This window comes from Notamacropus eugenii, chromosome 2 (genome assembly GCF_028372415.1).
Source record: "Notamacropus eugenii isolate mMacEug1 chromosome 2, mMacEug1.pri_v2, whole genome shotgun sequence".
In the NCBI taxonomy this organism is placed as follows: domain Eukaryota; kingdom Metazoa; phylum Chordata; class Mammalia; order Diprotodontia; family Macropodidae; genus Notamacropus; species Notamacropus eugenii.
Genome location: NC_092873.1, coordinates 36703152 through 36712129, shown reverse-complemented (window position 1 = coordinate 36712129; position 8978 = coordinate 36703152). Strand labels below are relative to the sequence as shown.

Below are 8978 nucleotides of genomic sequence, written 5' to 3'. Positions count from 1 at the left end.
ACTTTCCTTTTCGTCCTTGTATTTCTAGTGATTTGCACATAGTAGGTACTAGAGAAATATTTGTTGAATTGAGTTTTCATGCACTGTCCTGTGGGTCACTTGATGTTTAGTAGGAGAGATGTTCCTCTCATCCTCATGCTCTGCCATCTCTTCACCTTTCATTTGGACTCTCATCTCTTTTCTCAGTCTCTCTCATATCCCTTCTAACCTCCACACAGCTGCCAACCCTATATTCCCCAACACTGTTCTGACCATGGCACTCCACAGTCCAAGAAGCTTCAGGAGCTCCCATTTCCTAGGATAAGATACCACCCCTCTGTCTGGTATTTAAAGCCCTTCGTTGTCTGAGTCTCACCGATTTTTCCAGGATGTTCTCACATTATTCTCTTTCATGCACTATGTAGTTAATCAATGAAACATTTACTAAGCCCTTACTATGTTCCAAGCATTGTACTAAGTACAAGTGATAAAAAAAAAAGGCCAGAGCATATTACCTGCCCTCAAGAGGCTCATATTCTAATAGTGAAGACAACATGCAAAAACTCATCTGTGCGAGATATGCATGATGTAAATGGAGAATATAATCTTAGAGCAGAAATAGAGAGGAATGGGAAAGACCTCTTGTAGAAAGTGGGATTTGAGCTGAGTCTTGAAGAAAGCCAAGAGACAGAAGTGAGGAGAGAGAGTGTCTGGGTCACAAGAAACAGCTTGTCTGTCTGTGTCTGAAAAAGCACAGAGTTGGGAGAGGGAATGTTGTGTGTTCCTTGCACACAGTAGGTGCTTAATAATAATAACCTGGATGACTAACATGTCATACAGCCCTTATTATGTGTCTGGCATGGTGCTAAGTGCTTTATAAATATGATCTCATTAGATACTTGCAACAATCCTGGGAGTTAGGTGCTGTTATTATCCCCATTTTATGGTTGAGAAAACTGAGACAAACAGAAGTTCAGTAAGTTGCTCAAAGTTACACAGAGAGTAAGTGTCTGAGGCCAGACTTCATCTTAAGTCTTCCTGACTTCAATGAGTAAATGTATGTTGAGTGACTGAATATTCTTTAATAATTTAACTTCTCAGTTTATTGACCTCTTTAGCTCCAATAACCTTCTTCTTAATCCCCTCCAGTCACTCACTGGCATGGTCACATTTTAGATCTCACCATCTCTTAAATTATGGTAACCAAAATTTGACATTCTCTTTTCTGACCCAAACCTCCAATATTTTCACCTTTCCAACTCTCTCACATGCACTAAACTGATTTACTCTTTGTCCTTACTACAACCTTTGGTTTCTTGACCATTTCTTTTTCTCTTCATCCATCAACCAATCAGTAACAATTTTTGAGCACCTACTGTACGTCAAGCATTGTTTTAACACTCCTCCCTTTCCTCAACCATTTACCTTCATCTGTAGCCATGACCTTATGACTTGTCATTTTATTATTTCACTAGGCATGACCTTAGAATGCCTCAGTGCTCTGACCTGCCAAGCCTCATGTCTCACCAACTACTCTCACCATCTAACTTCTTAGTCCATGGACTGGGGCTACAAAGCACTGAGAGACAAAATCATGAAACCAGGCTGATTTCAGCCACCATAAATTTATATTCTGTCAAGTCAACTAGAGCTTGATGTTATCTGACAATCTTCTAACCCCATCTTTATTTATTGAGTCAGTCAACAAGCATTTTTTAAAGTACCTACAAGATAATCAGCACTGTGCTGTGAGGAAAATATCTACTCTGCCATCTTGCTAATTAGCATTATTTTGGTTAATTGCAACTTTCTTTAGTCTTCTGGTTTCTTTTATGGTGAAACTGTGGAGGTTTGTATGGGATATCTCCTCAACAAGTATGTTCACTTGGTGATCACTGAAGTACCTACATATTTATGTGACCAACATGATCTACAACTTTTGTGACACTCAGTATGTGTCTAAGGGCAGATCTGAACTCAGGAAGATGAGTCTTCCTGACTCTAATATCCTCCACCCCTTCCTCCGTTTTGCCGCCATCACTGAGGATTATAAGGGAATGCATAGGACTGAGGACCAATGTCCACATCAGGAAGATCTGAATTCAAGTCCCTCCTCTGATATATCCTGACTGTGTGACCCTGGCCACGTCCTAGTTCTCCCAGAAAACCTTCTAAAGCAATAAGTTATAGAACACATTCCAACCAGTGCTGGTGAAGGGAGTTTCCACATAAGGAGCTCCTATAATAGATCATATCTAAAAGAACCCAGGTGATTCTGTGAGACCATAAGCTGCTCAGCAGGTGTAGATTTGTGCTGGTACAGTTTCCTTACCCTCGCCCCCTACACCAGTGAAATTACAGGTCTGCCCCAAACCCTCTTGTTAAGTGTTAGGTTGCCTTGTTTCTGCCTCACAGGTGCTATCAGTTCTCTGACTACTTATGGCCCCAGTAAGCTCCACCCTTCCCTTCCACATCCATGTCCTCTGCGTGCTGCGCTGATGGACAATGGTGCCCACAGGTTTCTGTGTTCTGAGCTCTGTCCACCAGAGGGCACATAGACGACCCCCTCTCCCCCAGCACCAATAACAATAAAAGAACAGCTGGCAAGGATAAAATTCTTTCTGGACATGATGATCTTGTTTGTTTCCTTGTTACCTACCACCCTCTCCCCCTTACTGAGGACCGCAGCCCTATATTATCTCTTGTTCAGTCATTCATTTGTGTCCGATGCTACATCATGCTTTGTGGATCTCTGTCTTTGGGGTTTTCTTGGCAGAGATACTGGAAGGGTTTGTCATTTCCTTCTCCAGTAGATCACCCACCGACCCATAGGTAAACTGAGGTTAAGTGGCTTGCCCAAGGTCACATAGCTAGGAAGTTTCTGAGGCTGAATTTGAACCAGATCTTCCTGACTCCAGGCTCAGCGCTCCTTTTAGTTTCTAGACTAAACTAGACTAAGCACTGTTGTTTCTAGAAGGCTCTCAATCAATATGTGCTGGCTGATGGATCCAAGGTTGGGAAAGATCTCCTTCCCAGGAAGAATAAGAGTTTGGACCTAGAAGAAGCTTCAGTGAATTAGAGTTAACCCTACAAGGAAATAATTTGTACTTTAACCATGTTGCTGTGTTTGTCCTTCATTCTCGAAGAGGACCATGACATCAAGATGATGACTTTGATTTGAGTGAGGGAGGGCTGTGCGAGCTCACCAGCTTCACTTTCTCCTTCAGAGCTATCTGGGTCCAGGGGTCTGATATTCATCAGGATGGCTAGAGATGACCCAGGGTGCAATGGGAGACCCTGGCCCTTTCAGACTAAGGTCTTATCACATTCTCACTCTGAGTGAGATACACCTGTTCAATGAACAGGCTTCTTTAAGTAATTGCTCAAGCCATGGCCTCTTTAACAAAAAAAAATCACACTCGGAGGAGTTACCTCAGGGTTACTGGGTAAAAGAGAAACAATTACTTTAACAATGAGGGAAATGGGGAAGCAGTAGGAATTTCCTTAGAAGTAGGAAATGGAGACACATGAAAGGGAAAAGAGAACATGGCTGCATGTCCTACTGTCAGCCACAGAAGTTCTGGTGTCTTCAGCTACTTTGGGGTCAGGACTTCTTCCTGCTTGCTTTCTGGGGGCAATGGAATCCAGATCAAGAAAGTTTGGGATTGTCCTCTTAAGAAGACAACTATGCATCACTGTAGATAGGTGATCACGAAGACCTGAATTCAAATCCTACCTCAGTCACTAACTGTGTGACCTTGGGCAAGTCAGTTAACCTCTGTTTGCCTCAGTTTCCTCATCTGTGAAATGGGGTTAATAATAGCACTTACCTCCAAAGGTTGTTGTAAGGATTAAATGAGACAATAATTACAAAGCACTTTGCAAACTTTAAAGTCAGGCAGTGAATAAGCCTGTGTACCAGGCACTATGCTCAATGCCAGGGATACAAAGAAAGCCAAAGATCAGTCCCTACTCTCAAGGAGCTCACAATCCAATGTGGGAGATAATGTGCAAAGTGCCAAACAAGTTATTTGTTGTCATAGTTGTTTCAGTCATGTCTGCTTCTTCATGACCTCACCTGAGGTTTGCTTGGCAGAGATTTTGGACAGGCTTGCCATTTCCTTCTTCAGTTCATTTTACAGATGAGGAAATTGAGGCAAACAAGGTGAAGTGACTTGCCCAGAGTCATACAGCTAGTATGTGTCTAAGGGCAGATTTGAAGTCACGAAGATGAGTCTTCCTCACTCTAAGCCCAGCACGTTATCCATTGCACCATCTGGCTGCCCCAAAACAAGCTACAGACACAATAAATCGGAAAGAATTGGTAAAAGGAAGGCATTGGCACCAAAAGGGAATCAGGAAAGGCTTCTTGTAGAGGTGGAGCTTTAGTTGAGACTTGAAGGAGGTCAAAAAGGCTAAGAGATGAAGATGAGGAGGGAGAATATTCTAGACTTGGAGAATAGCAAGTGAAAATGCCCTGAGTCCTAAGATGGACTCATTATTATTATTATTAACATCATTATTGTTGTTTATAGGATAACTGATTCCCAAGGATGCTGATGAAGCATACTTCGCCCTCCTTATATAGAGGTGATAAGTCATAAGGTGAAGAATGAGACTTTTTTGGCTCATGGTTAATAGGGGAATTTATTTTCCTTAACTATACATATTTGTTTAAAAGGGTTTTATTTTTCTTTTTTCAGTGATGAGTGGAGGGAAGAAGGAAGAAGAAATTGATTTTTGTTTATTAAAAAATAATAATAGGGTAACTGTGTGACCCTGGACAAGTCATTTACCTTTTCAGTGCTCCATGCAGCAAAGGCAAGGATTCTTAACTTGGGGTCCAAGAACTTTTTTTTAATTCAATTTTATTTTCAGTCCCAAATTCTCTCCTTCCCTCTCCCTTCTCCTTCCAAGAAAAACAAAACACATTATAAATCTGTATAGTAGTCAAGCAAAATAAATTTCTGCATTAGTCATGTTCCTCACTCTGCCTCTTGCCAAAAAAAGAAAAGTAAGAAAAAATATGCTTCAGTCTACGCTGAGTCCATCACCTCTCTTTCTGGAGGTGTGCAGCATTTTTCCTCATGAGTCTTTTCGAAATGGGATCAGTCATTTTGTTGATCAGAGTTCCTGGGTCTTTCACAGTTGATTATCATTACAATATTTCATTGTACAATATACAATATTATAACAATAACACTACCATATTATTGTTACTGTGTAAATTGTTCAACTGGTTCCTCTCACTTCTGCATCAGTTCATACAAATCTTCCCAGGTTTCTCTGAAACTATCCCCTTTATCATTTCCTAAATCACAATAAGTCTTCCATCACATTTATAGAACACAACTTGTTCAGTCATTCCTCAGTAAATGGGCATCTCCTCAGTTTCCAATTCTTTGCCGCCATAAAAAGGACTACTATAAATGTCTTTGTGTGTATAATTCCTTCTCCTCTTTCTTTGGTCTCTGGGGTATAGAGCTAGTCACAGTATTCTTGGGTCAAAGGATATGATCAGTTTCATAGCTTTGGGGGCATCTTTCCAAATGGTTCTCCAGAATGGTTGGATCATTTCACAGATCTACTGCTCAACAATGCATTAGTCTGATAGACTTAGCTCTTCTCAGCAATGCAAAGACCTAAAACAACTCCAAAAGACTCATGATGGAAAATGCCATCCATATCCAGAGAAAGAACCATGGAGTTTGAATACAGATCGAAGCATATTATTTGCTTTCTTTTTTTGTTTTGTTTTTTCTTTCTCATGGTTCCTCCCATTCTTTCCAATTCTTCTATACAACATGACTAATGTGAAAATATGTTTAATAAAAATGTATACGTACAGCTTATCTTGGATTGCATGCTGTCTTAGGGAGGGGAGAAAGGAGGGAGGCAGAGAAAATTTTTTTTAAATTATGGAAGTGAATGTTGAAAACTAAAAATGAATAGTTTATTTTAAAAAATAACAGCACATTAATCTACCTGTTTTTCCACATCCCCTCCAGCATTTGTCATTTTCCTTTCTTGCCATCTTAGCCAGTTAGATGGGTGTGAAGTGGTACCTCAAAGCTGTTATCATTTGCATTTCTCTAATTTTTTTAGTGATTTAGAACATTTTGAACTTGATTTAAAAAATTTGATAACCATGTTTCAATATAATTGCTTTCCTTGGTAATCCTACATAAATTATGCTATGCCTTTAAAAACATGATTCTGAGAAAGGGTCCCTAGGCTTGTCAGAGTCTTTCACCACCATCACCGGGTTCAAATGTAGCCCTTGAGGTCCTTCAGATGTTCTTGTTCACAATAACATGCTGATTGATTGCTGCAGAGGCATTGAACCCCAGAACATTACAGGGTCTTGTCAATGAGGTCTATGTTTATTCTGTATTTTTGGTATATGATTACTCAAAAGAGATTAGTCAAACAATCCAGACAGGAAAATCTAAGTAGATGAAAATATACCTATTGTCCAGACATACAGGCACACAGTTGGATGGCTGATCAGTAAAAAAAAAAACAAACCATTTATTAAATATCTATTGTGTACCAGGTACTATGCTAAGCTCTGGAGATACAAAAAAAAAAGGCATAAGATAATCCTACCTTCAAGGAGTTTATGATCTAATGGGGAAAGAAAACACATAAAAAAAAAGCTGAGAGGGGAAGGGAGAGTACCCAGTACAGGGGTATGTTGATATGCAGAAGTGTGCAGCCAAGTGGGAAATGATGATATAGCTGTTTTAAATGTATGATCTGGGAGGAGCTCTCTACCTTCCTCGGCTTTGTGGAGTTAGTACCATCAGGGCAAATGGAATCGTAGATTTAGAGCTGGAAGGGACTTTAGAGACCATGTAGTACAATCCTTTCATTTTATATATGAAGAAACCGGAATGGGATTAAGTGAATTGCCTAGGGTCACACAGCTAGTAAGTGTCCAAGGCAGGATTTGAATTCAGGTCATCCTGAGCTAGGACCAATAGTTGAACTACTGCTATGCTGACTCTCAAGATATCTAGGATAAGCTCTGTATGTGCTCCATGAGCTGGACCCAGAATTGAAAAAAGAGGAGAGAGACCCCTTGGCCTCTGTTCTCTGAGCTCAGCGGAGGAAGCCCCATCCAGAAACTCAACATGTCTATTTACAAGATCCAGGCAAGAGAGATCTTTGACTTTAGTGGCAACCCTATTGTTGAAGTTGATCTCTACACTGAAAAAGGTCAATTCCGAGCTGTTGTGCCCAGTGGTGCTTCTACTGGTATCCATGAAGCCCTAGAGCTCCAAGACAATGATAAGACCTGCTACATGGGGGAAGGTGTCTCAAAAGTGGTTGAGCACATCAATAAAACTATTGCCCCAACCCTGATTAGCAAGAAATTGAATATTGTGGAGCAGGAGAAGATCAACAAATTGATGACAGAGATGGGTGACACTGAGAATAAATCTAAATTTGGTGCAAATGCCATTTTGGGAGCATCTCTGGCTGTTCATAAGGCTGGAGCTGCTGAGAAAGGTATCTCCCTGTACCATCACATTGCTGACCTTGCAGGCAATGATGAAGTCATCCTGCCCGTTCCAACCTTCAATGTAATCAATGGTGGCTCCCACGCTGGGAACAAATTGGCCATGCAGGAGTTCGTGATCCTCCCTGTTGGAGCAGCAAACTTTAAGGAGGCCATGCGCATTGGAGCTGAGGTCTACCACAACTTGAAGAGTGTGATTAAGTGGAAATATGGACAGGATGCCACCAATGTAGGGGATGAGGGTGGTTTTGCTCCTAACATCCTGGAGAATAAAGAAGCTCTGGACCTGCTAAAGAATGCTATTGGTAAGGCTGGCTATACTGATAAGGTCCTAATTGGCATGGATGTTGCTGCCTCTGAATTCTTCCAATCTGGGAAATATGACTTGGACTTCAAGTCTCCTGATGATTCTAGAAGATACATCTCCCCTTCTGAGCTTGGGGACCTCTACAAGAGCTTCATCAAGGATTATCCAGTGGTGTCTATTGAAGATCCCTTTGACCAGGGTGATTGGGAAGCTTGGAAAAATGTCACTGCTACTGCCGGCATCCAGGTGGTAGGAGATGATCTCACAGTGACCAATCCCAAGTGAATTGAAAAGGCTGTGAACAAGAAGGCCTGCAACTGCCTCCCACTCAAAGTGAACCAGATTGGCTCCATGACTGAATCTCTCCAGGCATGCAAGCTGGCCCAGTCCAATGGGTGGGGAGTAACGGTTTCCCATCGTTCTGGGGAGACTGAAGATACCTTCATTGCAGACCTGCTGGTGGGTCTCTGTACTGGGCAGATCAAGACTGGTGCTCCCTGCCGATCTGAGCTTCTGGCCAAGTATAACCAGCTTCTCAGAATTGAGGAAGAACTGGGCAGCAAGGCTAAATTTGCTGGAAGGAACTTCAGAAACCCTTGGGCCAAGTAAGCTCTGTGGCTAGGAGGTCTAAGAACTCACAGGCACCAGTCACCTCTATAGAAGTCTGCTCCTGTGCTAAGAATGGGCAGCACCAAGTACTAGACCAGTCTTGTTTTGGGGACAGGGACCTCTGCTGCTTAACTTCCCTCTCCCTTCAACCTTTCTGTGATGTTCTCACTGCTTCGTTAGAACTGTTTTATGCCGGAGACTACCTGATCATCTGGCTCTCTGTCAGAAGATCCTTTATCATCTTGTGACTGGGATAGACTGACCTGTTCTCATCCGCAACCCTGGTGTTGATGTGTGGAGCCATGTACTTGTGATGCAGCCCCAACGAGCCCACAGGCCAGATCCTTAGTGGCTTCTGTGTGCAGAATAAAAGGATTCAGTAACCCATAGGAAAAAAAAAAGAAAAAGGAGGAGAGAGCAGATTAGATTATATTTGGGAAATTATGTATTGCTTCAAACAATCCCAGTCTGTTCTATGACTTTGTAACCTCTTCTTCTGCCCCCCCCCGCCCTCCCAAGTAATCTCCTGGTTCTGTTGCATGGCAGAAAATCTTTTTG

The 8978-nt window shown here is 41.8% G+C and overlaps 1 pseudogene; it reads left to right on the top strand.

Annotated features, from left to right (window-relative positions):
* The first annotated feature begins 7062 nt into the window (after nucleotides 1-7062).
* LOC140523459 (alpha-enolase pseudogene) lies at nucleotides 7063-8606 on the top strand (annotated as a pseudogene).
* The last annotated feature ends 372 nt before the right edge of the window (nucleotides 8607-8978 follow it).